Consider the following 17,579-nt stretch of genomic DNA (forward strand, 5'->3'; position numbering starts at 1 on the left):
TATTTTAGGTATTTAGGTTGTTTACAATTTTACATCATAAATAATACCGTAATATGTATCTTTGATTTTTCACGTCTTTGAGTGTGCTTTTAGATAAATTCCTGGACACTGACTCCTGAACTCTTTTAGGATTTTTTATACATACTTAAGTTCAAAAAAGTTATACTGCTTCACACACCTACCCAGTATGCATGACTATATACATTTCCCTGTATCTTCTTCAATATTGAGTAGTAACCTTTAAAAATTACTGATTTGATGGGGGGTGGGGAGAAAGCATCTCATTTTGTTTTAATTTATATACCTTGATTACTGGCCAGTTCGCCCATTTTCTTTGCATTTATTGGCCATTTGTGTTTCTTCTGTGGAATGTCTGCTCCTAGGCTTTGCCCATGTTTCTTTTGCTGTGTTTGTCTTTTCTATTTTGAACAAGGCTTTTGTGACAGCTCCTTTGGTGGAACACCGTGTACTGGCCAATAGACAGAACTACTGGGTTCTGCAGTTTCCTTATCTGTAAGATAGGGTAATATTAGATGGATCCACAGTCTTTTTTAATAGGTCACAATAGTCAAGTATCAGCTATTTCAGACAACTCAACCCATAGACTTTGCCTTGCCTCTCTCTCAGGGAGTTTAAGAGACTCAAATGAGTTGAGTATGCAAATGTTTTATGAGCAAAAACATGAACTAAAGTAAGTACTAGTACATCCATAGTAATCTAGGCACAATTCAATTTATCTATGATATCTCACTTATTTCTCACCATAACCCTGCTAAGTATATTCTTTTCCCCATTCAGCAGATGAGGAAAATAAGTCCTATAGCTCACAAGGAGCAGAGCCAAATGTTAGCCTGGGATGTTGGGCCCCCTGGCTGGTGATCTCTCTACTATGAGATCCTGCTTCTCTCCAAGTCCTTTATAAAGGGCAGTAAACGAATTTCCTTCCAGTCATAATCTACTTCCATGGCATGCTAAGCAATGGACATTAGGCAAAGCTGTGAGGACAGTCTGGATTAGTACGGTGACCAACCAACTCTCATTAACAACATAAAGAGCATTACTGAGTGTAATTATTTTCTTTGGAAGTGATTGTGTTTCAGAGACTTGCAATTTTGGGCACCTATGAATGTGTTTGGTTCATAGAGCTAACTGCTATAATGATTTGGAATCATGGCCATCTTGGGTAATTCCTTAGGTCATTCTCATTTACAGTTGCCTAGGTTAGACAAGGCAGATGCACATCCCTTATAATGCAGTTGGGAGAACAATGCTTTTAGAATTCTGAAATTTCCAAAGAGGTATCATGTGCTTCATAGTCCCTTACCTCTCCATCTGGGCATGTGAGAATAAACAAAATCCCTGGAAGAATAATATTTCTAGAAATATGAGCAAAAACTTAATTTCTTTCATTTTATATCCAGATGTTTTCCAGCAGGAAGGAAAATCTCCATAGAATGTAAGGTTCCCAAACAAATAAAACTTCCAAAAGAATTTTCCTTTTAGCAGATCTCATTGTATTACTTGCAAACTAGCTGGTGAATAAAAGATGCTTTGAAGTTTGCATAGTCACTTAAAAATGTTTCTTAGGGACAAGGAGACACATTCATAATCTATCAACGGGTATATTTTCTTGATCATCTCCTGTGCTTAGTTAATCTTTATATGTAGCACTTTAGCAACCAAAGCAGCAGTTAGAATTTATGAACAAGACCCTGGACCAGATGGTGTGGAGATGCCAAAATGAATGTCTTGGTCATTGACCAAAGTGGCCTTGCAAATTAGGAAGGGTACTAAGTCTAAGGCAGAAACCTATAAATTTCATGAAGGAACAACATAGGAAATCCTGTGGGAGTTAAAGTGGGAAGGGATCACCTCTGCCTGTGGAGAGGGCAGACTCCCAGGAGGAAGGGGCATGCGGGATGGGAAGGCTTTGGGCAGGCTGAGAGTGGAGGTAGGGGATTCCAGGCAAAGGAGACAGCAGAAGCCAAGTTGAGGGGGTTACAGTGGCATGGGGCTAAGGTGAGGTGGGGTCAGGCTGGGCTGGTAGGTGGAGGGGGAGGGAAAGTGGGTGCTGAGGCAGGGGATGGAGCTCTGGCAAAATGAGCCTCCTGGGGGGTGTTGCCATCCACCTTGGTTCTCGCCACATCCTAGTCCCTGGCACAGTGCCTGCCTTTCCCAGCAGGCGCTTCAGGATGTCAATAAACTCAGGAAATGAACAAGTGGAAGAACAAAGACCAGAGGAGCAATAAAGGAGGACAAAGCCTTCAGTTCTGTGGTAGCACATTCTTTTGTCTCATTCACTCTCTGGGCACTTTGTAAGTTGGTATATTTATCTCCTAATACAGTAGAATCTCCCTTTTTGGTAGTTGGTTACCTGAAAAAATCAGGTAAAAGGAATATTATAGAAAACTATGCATTTATTTCTTAAATAGTTTTTATTTTATCTTAACATATATAAATGAACTTTCATTTACCCCAGGCTCCTTTCTCTCTTTCTTTCTCTCTCCCTCCCTCCCTTCCTTCCTTCCTCTTTCTTTTCTTTTCTTTCTTTTCCTTTTCTTTTCCTTTTCTTTTCTTTTCTTTTCTTTTCTTTTCTTTTCTTTTCTTTCTCCCTCCCTCCCTCCCTGCCTCCCCTCTTCCTCCCTCCCTTTCTTCCTTCCTTCCTTCCTTCCTTCTAAAATAGAGCCAAGGCTTTTTCTTTGAGTAAAGGGTCCACTGATTGGATCTCCCCCCAGTAGTTTTGCATAAGCCACACCCATAACTCAATACCTATGATTTCCAGCTTTCTTTCTTTTAATGTAGGAAGCAAACTGAAAGACACCTGTGAAGCAATCTGAATTCAAGGCCATTTTGAATTTTTACTATTTTGCCCAATTACTTACAGTTGTTTTGCCCACATCTCATTAGACAGCATTTTTTTTTTTTTAAGCAACTGCCTTTACCAATTGTTTCCAGATTATTCTAGTTTAGGTTTCACGGAAACACCCTTTTTTGTCCCCAGAACTCATATTTCATCAGGTTACATAATATTGACCAAAATTATGTAATTGTAATAACAAGGAAATTTGGAAGAAAGAGTCTAAGCAACACACAACCGATTCTTGATAAGCACACACTTGAGATTGTAGGAATAGAAGCCTGTGGGTTCCTAGAATGTCCCGTGCCATTGGGTGTCCACATGCTGAGGGCATCAGTCAGCGTGTCCTCCAGGGGGACGTGAGACACCTGCGACCTGAGCAGCTGGCTAGTCTCGAGTGAGAGAGCTTCTAGCGTTCCACTAGCACCTCTTCCCACAGTGCACTGAAACCTCAGGCAAAACCCACGCGTGTCCTGCACACTCGACGTAAAGCTGATCTGCCTTAGAATGCAGCTGAGGTGCCTGACCTTAGAAATGCCAAGGAGATACTGCTCTAACACTTCTACTTATCACAGGGTCCCATGAGGTGGCCTTCACAGCAAGCGTTTGAGTGAAGCTCCAGGGTGTGTAATTGTTTTAGCATAAATCAGTCCAAAGTGGGGAGGAAAGCTCTTGGGGATTATGGAACAGTGCTTGGCATGTTGCTAATATGTATTAAATAGCTCCAAATAAAAATGGACATGGCTTTCTGCTACACTAGGCAGATTGCTTGGCTCTCTGGGAGTTGAGTACTTGGAGGAGAAAAATGAAGGCTTCCAAGACTCTGGCTGGTGTCCTAGCAAAATTCATTTTCCCTTGTCAAGGTGACTGGTTCCCTGCAGGAAGGAAGGGAAGGCAGGCCCACCTGAGCATATCAGGCCAATGCCTTAAACTCTGATGATTCTTATTCTGCACAAAGCAAGCACAGTGACCTCCTGTGGAGAGAACCTGGATGGGGGTCAGGAGCCAGCCATCTTATTCTTCCTTGTGCTGAACTGGCCACATAACCTAAAGAAAATCCTTTGATCCCCGAGTGCCTCCATTGTTTTTTTTTTCCTGTAAAATGAGGATAAACTGAAAGCATTTGTGAAAGTCATTCACTGTTCATAACAAGTCATGCACTATTCAGGGGCAAGGACCATGCACTCATCTGCCTCCTCATCCTCTCTTCATTTAGAATCTGACTGATGTTGGTCTCCCCAGTGGTCCACCCACAAGAATTAATTAATGCCTCTGCCCTTGAAAGTGATTCTGCCCCTCAGGATTATCCTTGGAGCATGAAGATCATTGCCTACAAGAATATGGGGGAGTCAAGGAGTTGAAATACTGCAGTTGTTTTGATTTGTTTTTCTAAATTCTGACTGCTCTGAGGATTTTTAAGATCCTTTGCACCTACACCATCCCCCTTCTCTGAAGACCCAACAACTCCATCTTCCCAAACCTCCAGCATTGAGCACATGTTTAGAGCTTCCATCTCGGAGCAGCATGGTCTTTCTCTGCATCCCAATCACTAGGCGGCAGAGCAGGCAAAACAGCTCAGCCAGTGACTCCAGGAGCCCTGGGCTTTGTGATCCAATCTCTGGAAACTCTGTGCTCCCCCGTTACGGAGAGGGAGCTAACAGGGGAGTCAGCTGGTAAAACGTTCCATTACCGTGGATGAAAGGCCACCACCATGAAAACAAGTGAAACCAAAGTAAAATAGCAGCGAACAAAATGGAGGGTGGTTACATCTGATAAGGAACAAGGGAACCTGTAGTTCTTCCTGCTTAATAGTGGCTCAGGCCCAGAGAAAAGTTTAGAATGTGTTTCTGGAAGTTGTATAAAACAAGACTTTCTTTAGAGCCACCTTTGAGACCTGGGGTTGGGGTGAGGTGGATGAGGAAGTGAAGACCTAGGGAGGGAGCTCTGAGGACTGGCAAGGCTGGGAGGGCCCCAGGCAGCCTGGACCAGGTGACACTGCCATCTGGCTCCAGTTTCGTGGGCTTTGGAAAGTAAGTCGGTGTTCTGAAGGCAAGGCAAGAAGGTTCCCAGTGCCAGGGATCTGTTACTCTGGTAAATGAGAATTTGTCTCTAGGCCACGGATTCTGGAATTTCCCATAATTAGCATTCCAGCTGAACATTCAAAAGGCCTAGGCTTTTGGTAGGCCTGTAAATTAAAGCAGGATAAACTATTTAGTCTAGTTATGAGGCTAATGGTCTAGGAAACCATTGCATTTGTTATCTGTGAATTGTGACTCAGTTTTTGCATCTGTAAAGTGGCAATAGATTCAGAAAATTAAAAAATGTTAATGCTGGCAAGGATCTTAGAATTAATCTAGTCTAATTCCTTTATTTTAGAGAAAAAGATTCTAAAGCCAGACACATGAATCTTGTTACTCTAATAATATTACCATTAATAGAATTCGTGTTGTGCTGAATGACCTAAGTATAGAAATTATTTAATCCTCAAAAATTCTTTCTATTATCCCTACTTCACAGATGAGTAAACTGAGACTTAAGAAGGTCGAGCATCTTGCCTAAGGTCATGCAGCAAGGAATGGGCACAACTGGGTCTTGAGATCAAGTCTAGTGCATTGTGGATTCCAAGATCTTAGAGAAATAGGTCACAGCAGCACATGCAGAAAGTTTTTCTTTTTCATATCTCAAGAACCATAAAGGTGAGATGTAAGGAAGAAAAGGGTGCATTATAAAACAACCCCATGCTGCATCGTCTGACAATAATATTGACAATGATAATAATGAGAAAGAGTGCTATGTGTTAGATACTGTATTAATTTACATGCCTAGGGGCGCCTGGGTGGCTTAGTCAGTTAAGCATCTGCCTTCGGCTCGGGTCATGATCCCAGGGTCCTGGGATCGAGTTCCGCGTGGGCTCCCTGCTCAGCGGGGAGTCTGCTTCTCCCTCTATCCCTCCCCCCTGCTCATGATCTCTCTCTCTCTTTCAAATAAATAAATAAATAAATAATAAAAATCTTTAATTTACATGCCTGGATTACATCAACCATTTAATCCTCACTTCAACACTATGAGAGAAGTGATCTTACTATTCCCATTTTATAGATTAGTAACCTGAGGTGCAGAGATGAGTCAAGGTCACACAGGTAATAAATGGTTGAGTCAAGATATGAACCCATGGTCCTAACCTTTCTGCTGTACATACATCTGGCATGACTGTTACTTAATATGTTTCCACACAACTGCCATATAATGACAATTTACATTTATTTATTTATGATGGCTTTGATCATTAATTACAGATTAAAATGTAATAACTAAGATGCATCTTATTGTTCTCAAGTATGTTGAAGGTGAGCAGTCCTTCTAGTCTCCAGATAACACTTCTAGATTAATATCTCAATTCCTGACCATTCATCCATAAGGATCTATTTGCTTAGGGCAAAGGGACTGACCTGGCTGCAGCTCACCCTTCTTCTGCCCTTTCCTCTTCAGAACTGGGAAACCTGCCCGCCTTTCATCTCAGCTTTGCCCCCTTTGATTGGTGGTATTGAAGTAGTGTTGCAGATGGGACAAACATTAGGTTTTGTGAAATTGTGGCATGCATAGGTTGAAAAGTACAGAATGAAATTACTCAAAGTAGAAGATCTTTTCCAAATGATTTCATGTCTAAGATTTAAATTATTCACTTGAGAAATTAATCAGTTTGGATTTTAGAAGTTACTGTAGGGTGGGTTTTTTCTTTTTCTTTTTTTTTTGCCTCTAATGGATAATTTGAGGGACTTGGCTTTTATATTAAGAAGATAAAACATGAGCTTGCAAAGTTAACATTTGATCTTATTGCCTGGTGGGATGCCTAGGAAAAGGATTCTCTGATGAGTCTTATATCCTGAGGTGCCTGAGGGCGGGAGCTACATATATGCTATTCTCTTTGTCTATTATTTAATGCAGAACCTTGCATAACTGGATACCATACACTTGCTTGTTAAATGATAGATAGGAGCTGATTTGAAAAGTGAAGGTCCCAACTACAGAGTTGACCCCTTGCTGGGCTAACTATCCCTCCTTACTTGGCCTTCGTCTCAGCTGCCTGCCTGCATCTGGCTCTGAGCTGGGTGGTCATCCCCGTAAGACACAAGATATGGGTTAATAAAGCTGATAAAGTGTGCATTTTATTGAGCCTGTTCCTTTTTCGGAATAAGGCCCACTGAATCATGCCAGTCTTCTTAGCTTTAACTCTTACATGATAATATATGGTAATATCTGTATGGTATTACATGATAATGGTAATATCTGTATCTGAGCATGAAACTAGCCCCAAGTGTGTCTATCCATGGTCCCTAAACCCATGAATGACTGCCACTCTTTTGCTTATCTACTTGTTTAATTTTTCTACTCATTTTCAACTCTTTAAAAAAGGATTACTCTTCCACTCACAATCCATGTCCCCTTCCTTTTCCTTCACTTTAGTTTTATGTTTTCTAAGGAGAGATCTAGTCTTAAAATTGTCATAGCTATGGTTTTTTGAATGCCACTGTGTATCTGGATCTATGCTTGGAACTTCATTACTAATTTGTAGTAATTGTCATCACTGTACACTTACTATGTGCCAGGCACTGTGCTAAGTGCTTTACAGACATTGGTTCACTTAGTCCTTATCACAAGCTTATGAGGTGAGTATTATTATTAAATCCATTTCACAGTTGAGGAGACTGAGGATCAGTGAAGTTAATTAACTCTCCTGTGGCTACCCAGCTAGTAAGAGGCAGAACCTAGAATCAGGCAGTCCAACTCCCTACCTTATACTCGTAACCACTACAATATATAGTCTCCCCTTTAAATCTTCAGTCTTGCATATTCTTCATAACCATATTGCAAAGTCATGTTATTACTGTACATAACTAGTAAAATCCATATTTTGATCTCACAGTTGTCTACTTCCTGAGCCCATGCCCTTTCCATTCTTCAAATTGCCTTTGAGAAAGATAGACTCTGAATTGCCCACCATCACCTGCTCAATTATTCCTTTCTCAGGCACAGAGAGATAGGCAGAATTATTTATCCCACACATGATGCCTAAACAAATCTAGTGGTTTAGTCCATTGGTTTACCAATGACTTTAACCTCAGTATCCTTTCTTCAGATTTTATATGGTAAACCATTATGTTCAAGAGATCAAGACAAAGCTCCTGGGCTTGAGTTAGGAGTAGGGGATCTGTGCCCTTCTTGTGCCTACCTCCCATAAGTCATGGTTTCTTCACCAACTCCATCAAATTTTGAAGGACACCAGAAAGCACAGCTGGAATATCACTGATTTCAGCCTAAGTCAAGGACACATGGCAATCATCCCTAAGTGGAAAGTTATTATCCCATTTCTGTATTTATCAAGCATAATATTATTTCAAGGCATCAATGGTTTCAAAAAGAAAAGTGTCCTAATCTCAGTCAAAGGTACATATTATAGCCTGTGTTCATATGGTGACCATTAAAAGAAATTTATTGGTGAGATCAAATCAATAAGCACTCCTCTAGTGCCTACTAGTCTTGGGAATACAACATTCAGTAATGACCTGGTAGCTTCTACTCTAAGTTATCATATAATTAGTATTTTCTCAGACTGATTTAACCCCAGTTAGGGCCACTCTGGGACTATAGTAAAAAGAAAAAAAAAATTAGCTGTCTTGGATTTTTCCTCCCATAGGAACATCAACATCCAAGTTATGGATACATCACAGACTTTGGTCACTCTATGATTTCACTAAGCAACTGGAATCAACCATAGCTCATTTTCTTCCTACAGACAACCCAGACAACATGGACCTCAGCCACTGGTTTCCTTTATATGAAACCAAAATCGATCATAGATAACTCATGATGAAATGTATCATGAAGCCAAATTTAAGTTTTTTGGCTGCGTCTATTATCTTTACCATTTTATTATCAGATTAATCTGAATTTTGACAGATATAATGATAGGTAAATCTGACTCTTCTGGAGTGAGGGAAATGGGAAAGATGCCACATTCATCTTTCAGGTTATGGGTATATGGGGTGTGGCAAAGAATAGTATGTGTCCACCAAATATCACTCCTTTGTCTTTTAGGCACACACCTAGACTACATTTCCAAGCCATCTTTGCAATTAGGTGACATCATGTCACTGAGTTCTGGCCTATAGATTTTGGCAGAAGTGATGTGTACCATTTCTAGGCTGGCGCATAAAATTACCCTACACAACTCTCCATGCTCTCTTCTGTATTTTCTGGCTGAGTGGAGAGGACTCTGAGGATTTAGAGGAGAGTGGAATCAGAGGGTGGAAAGAGTACAGGTTTCTCAATGACTATGTAAAGCAACCCCCACTCCATCAACCTGCACTGGACTGTAACAGTGAGAATCAAAATTTCATTGTGCAAAGCCACTGAGATTTGGGGAATGCTTGTTACAGGAGTTATCCTACTCTGACTAATACAGAGGTACAGTGAATAGAGCATAAGAATTAGAATCAGACAATTCCGGGTTCTATACAAACTTTTCCACTTACCAGCTGTGTGGCCTTGCACCAATTACTTAACCTCTCAGAGTTTCAACTTCATTTGTGAAATGGGAATATAATAACACTTACCTTATAGGATTGTGGGAAAACTCTATGAAAACATATGTGTATAGTGTCTCTTACATAGCAGGTGTAGCAAGATTACAGATTTACTCACAAAATCCAATTGTGCAAAGAAAATGTAATTTCTTTATTTCTCCATAACTGACTGAATTTTCTTCAAGATCCTTCAGCCCTGAGGTAGCAGGAAAACAAATGTGAACTTTAAATGACCCAATTAACAATATGTCAGTCTCCTTTTGGTTTAAAACCACCTCTTTCAGGTAAATGCTTAGGCTTTTGGAATCCTTCCCCTCAAGGTGGTAGATGGGGGAGTTTATTCTGTCGCCATGGCAAAGAGGAGTGGTCCCAGACATCTTCATGCAGGCTCTTGGGGACTCTCTGAGTCCACACTGGCCCTGCTGGATCTCGTCCCTTCCCTATATTGTCAGTGCTTGCCCAGCTGGAATCTGCTGCTGGAAACTTGAGACCTCTTTTCTCTCAGTTTGGTGATGGCCTGGTGGGCCTCTCTTTTGACCCAGCTGGTGCTGCGTAGCCTTCTGAGATCTGGCTGTGACCCCCACATGCTTACTGGCCTGGACTGCCCTTGGCTGCAGGGTCATTTTGCTCCACCCTGATGACCCCTCTGGTAAGCTGACTATCCAGCAAGTCAGTTACTTTCCAGTTCCTTCTCTAGTGAGTGCATCTAGGAACTTCTGAATACTTTCCATATAGGAAGGAGATTTCAGGAGACCAGCTCAGGCCTTCTTTCAGCCTAACCATGATTTTGCTATGATATGGCTGCTGTGTGCTCAGCATGGGGTAGGGGCAGTACTCTGCAAGACAGTCTTTCCTCAGAGACTCAGACAAGGACAGAGGTTTGCTTTTGGTATTTGGGACTGACAGACTCAAGGGTGACCCCTTGTGTTCCCCACTTCCTCCTCCCCTTGAGTTTGGGTGGGACCTGTGATTGCTTCTACCAAACAGAATATGGCAAAGGCATGCAGTATCAGTCCTGTGATTACATTATATTATAGAAGACTCCATCTTGCTAGTAGACTCACCCTATGGACTTCCTTGCTGACTTGATGAAGTCGCCATGTTGGTAAAGCTCATATGGCAAGAACTGTTGATGTACTTTAGGAACTGTGGGTGACCTCTAGGGTCTGTGGGGCCAGCAGATATCAGCCAATAAGAAGCAAGGGCCACGAGTTTTACAACAAGACAATAAAAACTGCCAACAATCTGAGTTTGGAAGTGTGTTCTTTCCCGCCAAGCCTGCACATGAGAACTCAGGCTGGTTGACATCTTGATTGCTGCCTTGCAAGGCGCTAAGCAGAGTACCTGTGAGATAATACATGCATGTTATTCTAAGCTACTAAGTTTATGGAAACTCATTTTGCACCAATTATTAACTCTCAAGAACTGGCTGAGAAGAATTGTTCACAGCATTCATGTCCCATAATTTCTCTCCTACCTCTGTTCCCTTATGCTTCACACAGTCCACTGGGGGCTAGAAGGACAGATTTTAACCTTCTTTAGTCAAGTGGGAGGACTCCTCCCTCTGTACCCACCTACACACACATCATTACTTCCTCCTGCCTGAAGTTCACTCTCTCTAGGTGTAGAGTGGCTGCTAGGAAACCTAAGTTAGAAGAAGAGGTAAAAGGTATAAAGAGCATATTATATTAAAAATAGTATCCTCATGACATAGATAATAATACATAGTTTCCTTCCCTTTAGTTGGTATGAGTGTCATTGTTTTCCCAGGTCAGAAGTTATACTAATTTTCTCTTGAGATTTGCCCTATCTTAAACTTCACCTGGCATGAGGAAGGCCATCAAAGCCAGGTGGCCTGCATACTCGGATGTAAATATGACTTACTACAAATGCTCAGAGAGTCTGGTTTCCCGTGGGAATGCTTCTGTTGGAAAGATGATCAGGATAAGTAACTAAGGAAAGGGTTCATGGAATATAATCACAGATTACTGGAACTGGGAGAAGTATAAAGTCCAAATACTCTCATTTTATTGAAAAGGGAACTGAGGCCCAGGGAAGTAAAATGACTTGCAAAAATTGACCCTCTTATTTATTCTAAAGTTGGAACCAGAATCTGAACATTCCAACAAGGAGTCCATACACTAGCTTTCTTAAGATACAGACGGCAAATAAGTGTGTAGCAGAAAATTCTTTATGAAGCAAGTTTTGCCAGAGTGGATTATTTTTTAAATCCACCTTCTTGAGAACTCTTCTTTTTGCAAGAATTAAGTTTTATCCTTTTCTGCTGGTAAAAGAAAATGTTCCCAGGAAAAGTCAAAGAATATCTGCTTTTCTCTGACCCACCAAATGGTAATAACAGCTGTAGAAATATGTCCCATCACATCCCAGGGAATGAGATATGGGGCATTTACAAACTTTGGGTTCCAGTTGGGGTTGTCTGGATCTGGGCAGTCTGCTGACCTTGGCCGGAGACAGAATTTTTTTAACTGTGCTTTTATGTATAGTTTCCTCTGTCTCTATCTCTCTTTTTTTCCTCTTAAGAAGGGGAACTAGTCTTTATATCATTTTTTTCTTTTTAGTCTTGAGTTTCTGACAAAGCCATGGAAATATGAATACAGCCTTTGTGAAAATGAGTGAGAATCTTTTTTAAAAAACAATTCTTTTATCACTTTTATTCATTTTGCAGAGATTCTTTTCACTCTTAGAATTAGAAAATAGTCTAGGTCACAGAGAATGACCTTTTTAAAGCATGTTGTTATCTTATTCCTAATTCTCATAAGAGAGCTCCCTGCAGATGAGTAGCTCGAGACACTGTTAACATTGCTTCATTTTATTCTTTCCCAATCCTGACAACAGCCAGTTTATGATGTCAAGCATGATGCCGTCTTTCCAATTTGTGTGAGACAGTGTAGTGTGGTGGATAAGAACTCTGGCTATGGAGTCAGACAGCCCTGAGTTCAGAGCTCTGTGATTTTCGGTGAGTTTGTCTTAGTTTCCTTATATGTAAACTGGGGAGAGTAATAGTGCTGAGCTCATAGGGTGTTATGAACGCCTAGCCCAGTGCTTGGTGCATAGAGAGTGCTATCACAACACACAAGACACTCATTAGAATTACTGTGCCTGGGACACCTGGATGGCTCAGTTGGTTAAGTACCTGCCAGTCTCCTGGGATCAAGTCCTACATCGGGCTCCTTGCTCAGCAGGGAGCCTCCTTCTCCCTCTCCCTCTGCCTGCTCTGCTTACAGCTCCCCCTGCTTGTGCCCTTTCGCTCTGATAAATAAATAAATAAATAAATAAATAAATAAATCTTAAGAAAAAAAAAAGAACTACTGAGCATATTGGATTATCAATATTCCTAGCTGGACTGAAAATTCCATTGAAGCAGGCACTAATGTCTGTCTTGTTCACTGTTAAAATCCCAACATCCAGCTTAGTGCCTACTACATAGTAGGTGTTCAGAATATATTTATGTGAATAAATAAATAGATAAATGATGGTCAAAAACTGGTAATTATTATTACCTTGGACTTGGGCTGCACACCAGCACATCACACAGGCCAGCTGAGTCATCTCTGCAACATCTTGTCCCATATACACATCCAAGCTTCCCCATGCAGAGATGTTGGTATCAACTGCTTCTAGGCCTCCTACCTTGGATATATTTAATTCAAGTTTAGCAATTTGGATATTATCCTTCATAATCTGGCATTGATGGAAGCCTATAGAAAATCCTAGCAGTTAGGCGTTTAAAAAACAGTATCTAAAGAGCTAGAAAGGGCAAGTGTTAAAATAATCTGGTTAGAAAAGCAAAGTTTCTTACAACTTAGTTCTCAGAATTCTCAGAATTCAAAACCCAATGTGAACCCCTCATGAGTTCAATAATTTCTAAGGAAACTGAGGCTTTTAATGTTCCTGTTCCATTATAGATAATTTCCTTCTCATAGGAGGCCTCTAACAGCAGTTGAGATGGAAATAAAAATAGTCTGAGGAGAGAGAGTGGGAGAAATAAAAAAAGAACATAATATGGAAGTGAGAGAGATCCCTAGGAGATGGAGAGTTTTGTAAACAAGCTCTCTCTAGACAGTGATTGGATTCATTTTTATGTCTCTAGAGCCTAGTGCAGAGCATGGGCATGTTTGCTGATCAGCACACATTCTTGGGGGAAAGGGAACCTATAGGGTGAGATGGTGGTGGAGGGGATAGGGTTGGAGCGCAAAAAGTTAGAGCAGGGGGCACCAAAACAGAACAGAAAGAGGAAGACAAGCACTTGGAAGGATAAAGGGGGGAAAGACAAGAAGCTGGAGTGAGAGGCTCTTCTACTTTCACTTGTACTCTTTTGATTTCTTTACTTAAGAAAAGCAACAAGGGAGAAATATGAAGAGCAGAGAGTTCTAGAAGGAATTGAAGGCAGAGGTGGGAGGTAAGACTAAATTCCTTGTTCCTGTTTTCACTCTGATAATGTTAGGCCTCTAGTCTGATTCTCCACTGCCTCTTCCTATTTGTCTCTCCCACTAGACCATAAGTGGCTTGAGGGCAGACAATGTTTTATTCCTCTTTGTGTTCACCACTGGACCTAGCTGGGCACCTGGTTCATTTGATATTTAATGAATTGAATTGGCAAGAATAGTTGATGGTTATCTGTGAGCAGATGTATTCATACACAGAAACTGCACTTCTCCATTGTAATGGGGCAACCAATTCATCCTCTGCCCTCTGTCCCATTTGGAACAGGAAACTGTAAATAAAAAGGGAAAATTTGTGCACTTCCACACATGATGTTATTGAAAATCACTAGAATAATTTAATCAGAATAGTATACAACATAAGTCAACTCTATTCTTGGGGATTGTTAAAAGGAAAGCCTATCTCCAACTGAGACAAAAAGCACTCAGAAGCGTGCATCAGTGTTTCCTTATAATCTACTAGTTCTCATCTCAATTTAACTTATTCCATGGGTATAAGGTAACACAATTTCTTCCTGCTATAAGGTCCTGTCTATTACAGGCCATTCAGTGTCAGAAATAGGTAAAGTCATGACCAGGGATATGGCTTGAATATATATATATATATATATATATATATATATATATATATATATATAAAATGATTATGTGCTTATTATATAATATATAATATAATAATTATATATTTATTATGAATATAATAAATATTTATTTATTTTTTGGCTCTGAACCTCTAATGAGAAAAAGAAATATATCGAGCTCAAGAACACTGTGTTTCGTGTGTCACTGGGTCAAGGGTGGAGATACACGACAGACCTAGGAACAGGATATACATAAACAAAAACATTCATGGTTACAGACTGAAAAACTAGTTCCTGCCACGATTAAGTCTCGGTTTTCTCATCACTCAGCAGCATGTTGGGCATCCCGCGACTGATGGGGAACAGACGTCCAGACTCTGGGCACTACGAGGTGCCCTCCAACACATCCACCTCCAGCAGCACGTGGGGCATCTGCCTCAGGAATTTCTCACCATGCTCATACCCTTCAATTGGCCCTTTGGGCACCTTGACCAGATATACCCGCGGTCTCCAGAAGCGCCCCGCACTCCATCTTGGGTATGGTATGCACTATGAAGTTGGGGTTGAACTCCACCGGGTTGACCTCTGTGGCCTGGAGATGCAGAGGGAAGCCACGGGGACTCACCCCCCTGCACATGTGAGCTCAACAGGTTGTGGATGAGCAGCTTCCTGTTGCCACAACACGTGCTCTCAGCAGGCCGGAACCGGAAGAAGGCAGAAACTCGCTTGGCTGGAATATGTTTAAAGTATTCAGGAGATGAACTGAAATGGAAGGATATAGAGGGGGAAAGAAAGTAAGGACAAGAGGAAGACAGAAAGGAGGAGCATAATGATCATGCAGTGGAGAATAATAAAGCTGCATTGTTCTTATCTTTGATATGTATAATTGATCAAGCCTATATTTCTGCATACTGAGATGGGAAGTTGTGGTTTAAGAGGAGTTGCAAGTTGGCCCTTGAGTGATGGAAAAAGTGTGTCATATATTTCTACGAGAGATCAGGTTCTCAGCCTTTTCTGGGTCAGAGAGTCCCTTTTAGTAATCTGATGAAAGCTAATGGGTCTTTTCCCCAGAAAAACACACAAAACCATCCAAAATTTTGCATGTGATTTTGAGAGTACATAGACTCCTGCAGCCCATCTATGGAGTCTGTGGCAAGACACCTTCTGATAAATTCTCAGTGTTTGTTACCTCTTACCCCAGATTTAAGCTTTCAGTTGCCATTTAACCCCAGAGCAGATGAGACACAAGGGCTCTCCATCTGTGGGTAGGGGTTATCTGGTATCTCCTCTGTATTTTTGGTGCAAACAGTTGGCCTTCCCGAAATGGGATCCACTATTAATAACTAATGTTTGGCTGAGGCAATTTGAAACAGTTTCCTCCAAAATGCTCTATGGGTGACATGAGTGAAGGAGACAAACTGAACACTAATGGTTTACATGAGTTTGTCAAGGGATATGTGGGGATTAGTAGTAAAGGAAGGGGAAGAAGAGGCCATGCATCAGTGTGAGATGCCTCAGAGCCAGCATGTGGCAATGTTACTATGTGATGTCACACATCTGTTTTCAAGCTGTGATAAGCTTTAGACTAGAACAAATAGATCTAGAAAAAGGTCAAGAATGGCAAACAGAATTCATCTTCCTTGGCAGTTCCAGTAGATTGTGTGGTAGTGGGTTATATCACCCCCCGCCCCGCCCCAGTAAATCGCTCCTCCTGGTATTCTCATCATTGTGTAACCACCTTTCCTCAAATCGAGGCCACTTCTCTGACTTGCTTTAACCAGTAAAATGTGGCAGAAGTGTGGTTGTACCAGTTTTGGCTGAAGCCTTAAGAAGATATGGCAGTGTCTGCTTTTTGCTCTTGGGAGCCCTAAGCTGTTGTGTAAGAAGTCTGTTTGCCCTGCTAGAGAGACCATGTGGAGAGGCCATGTGGAGAGAGAGGAGGGACCCTGAGACTCCATGAAGGAGAACCAGGGAACCCAGCCAGCAACCGAGGCTCTAGTCATATGAACCCAGGAAAGTCATTCCAGCTACCCCCAGCCCTTTGAACCATCCTAACTGAAGCATCAGACACATACGCGAAGAAGCCTCTTTGGATGTTCTTGCCCTAGCAGGAGATATGAGAAGCAGAGATAAGCTATTTCTGTTGTGCCCTGTCCAAGTTCCTGACCCACAGAATTCTGAGAAACAATAACAATGGTTGTTTGAAGCTATGAAGTTTTGGAGTAAGGTTTTTGTTTTTGTTTTTTTCAACAACTAATATACTACAAAATCAATCATTTTTACCTAGAAGTGGGGCATTGTTATTATAAAAACATAAACCTGTGGCATTGGTTTTGGGATTGGGCAGTGAGTAAGCTCTAGAAGAATCTTGAGAGGAATGTTAACACAATGCTAATAACAATAAGAAAATTTTATTGGAGGCCAGAGAAAAGGTGACCTGAACTATGTAATGGCAGTAAGTGGCACTATAATAACATGGAAGATAGAAAATATATATCTAATGAACTTGTGGATTTTCCTGAGAAGATTTCCTGAGAAGAAGGCTTTCCTGAGAAGAAGTAATTGCTTTTCATGGTGCCTGATAAGGTACAGATGGAGAGAGATAAATTAGAGAAGGAACCATTTCATTTTCCAGCAGAATCACGAGGGAACATTCCCAGCCCAGGACCTGCTGAGCTGGAAAATAAAACAGTTTCTCATTCCCAACATCTCCAGCCTATAAAAAAATTCTTAAAGTAAATTAAAAGCTGGAAGTAGAGATTAATTCCATGACACTGCCAGTAAATCATGACCTTTGAGGTCAAAATTGGATCAAGGATGTGGTTGTAAGACCCTTTGTGAAAACCTCAGAAAGATTTAAGTTTGTATCTTGTAGATCTTCTAAGCTGGACAATAGGGCTTTAAGAATTTTAAGTCCCTATTTCCTATACTGTCTCAGCTTAACAAAGAGTTTGCAAGAGTCTTCATAGCATTTTCCCATAGTACCTTGACTCTCAGCCCAAGGCAGAGAGGAACTTATTTTGGAGAGATTTGTTTCTAATGGATTAAATTATAATTTAATATAGCAGGCGCACAAAAACTTAAAATAATTATA

General features: G+C 41.0%; 1 pseudogene; it reads right to left on the reverse strand.

Moving 5' to 3' along the window:
* Positions 1–14,788: 14,788 nt before the first annotated feature.
* Positions 14,789–15,707, reverse strand: LOC110580645 (annotated as a pseudogene).
* Between the last annotated feature and the right edge of the window lie 1,872 nt (positions 15,708–17,579).

Source organism: Neomonachus schauinslandi, chromosome 4 (genome assembly GCF_002201575.2).
Source record: "Neomonachus schauinslandi chromosome 4, ASM220157v2, whole genome shotgun sequence".
Lineage (NCBI taxonomy): Eukaryota > Metazoa > Chordata > Mammalia > Carnivora > Phocidae > Neomonachus > Neomonachus schauinslandi.